At 39.5% G+C, this 1,171-nt stretch overlaps 1 non-coding gene across 1 annotated transcript; it reads left to right on the top strand.

Moving 5' to 3' along the window:
- Positions 1–793: 793 nt before the first annotated feature.
- On the top strand, positions 794–865 carry TRNAW-CCA (transfer RNA tryptophan (anticodon CCA)). Its single transcript has one exon. It is a non-coding gene; the product is annotated as a tRNA-Trp (tRNA).
- Positions 866–1,171: the final 306 nt, after the last annotated feature.

Below are 1,171 nucleotides of genomic sequence, written 5' to 3'. Positions count from 1 at the left end.
TCTTTGCAAATAAGGAGCATATCAATTGTACTAAAACTGTCAACATTGTTTCCCACAGATCAAAATGGAAACTCCTAAGGGATCAAAGAGCTGGTGCAAAGAGACTGTTACAGGTTGTGAGTTACACCATATTCCTAACTCAAAGGAAATCTTTACTGTTTTAAGAGATCCTCTGCCTTATCTGGATATTCTAATGAAATTAACCCAGAAGCGTCTAGAATCAGACACTAGATCAGAATATTTTCCTTCTTTTTTTTTTCTTACAGAAGCAAAACTTCATGCCAATTTCTATTTTAGCTTGTAATTTATTTAGACAACTTTGCTTTGTTAAATCATTTACAGTGGTAAGCAAAACATTCTCTCCTTAGAATCAAAGTTTGTATTCACTAGAGAATTATTATTATTATTTTTCCATTCTCTGGAGAGTCCACTAGGAGAAGATCTCTAGGCAATAAAGAGAGTGAGAGGGGTGGTTTGAATAACCAAAAGGTCCTATTTGCCCCTAAAGCCCCACTGAGATATTTCTGCACTTTCAAACCACATTTCATAAATAATTAATATATGGTAAACGAGTTTTCTTTAAGGTACGTTAGGCAAAGGGGAAAATCTTATCTCATTGCCCCACCCTCCCGTTAGCGTACTAGAATTAAAAGCTGGAGGACAAAGGGGAAATCCCTAAGTCACTCCAGCCACTTCTTGAGATTTTTCTGTAACTTAAAGTTCAAGTGGGGGAGGGGGGGGGAAATGGTCGAAGTCCCAGTTTGATGGGAAAGTAAGACCTACTATCACAGACGACCTCGTGGCGCAACGGTAGCGCGTCTGACTCCAGATCAGAAGGTTGCGTGTTCAAATCACGTCGGGGTCAGAGTTGCCTTTTACATAGGGTTTCAAACCGCGCTTAGACACCTACCAGTTTGGGTCAGTTAAACCCGATTTGCCTCCCTTCCTCATCTGTGAAATTGCGGGCATGTTGGAGAAACACACTACACTGTCTTTACCCAGAAAATCCCACTGCATCATGAAGAGACGGACACGACTGAAAACAGGAAAGGTTGTCGTTAAAATCTTAAAACTGTAGTGAAGACAGACAATCCCAAATAACCTAAATATGAAGGTCTTTACTTAACTTAAGCATTAGCAAGATTTCAATTTAAAAAATACCCTGACGTGT

The sequence above is a fragment of the Phascolarctos cinereus genome, unplaced genomic scaffold, assembly GCF_003287225.1.
Source record: "Phascolarctos cinereus isolate Bilbo 61053 unplaced genomic scaffold, phaCin_HiC Scaffold_5;HRSCAF=322, whole genome shotgun sequence".
Lineage (NCBI taxonomy): Eukaryota > Metazoa > Chordata > Mammalia > Diprotodontia > Phascolarctidae > Phascolarctos > Phascolarctos cinereus.
Note: the sequence above shows the minus strand (reverse complement) of the source record. Positions and strands in the feature narration are given on the sequence as shown.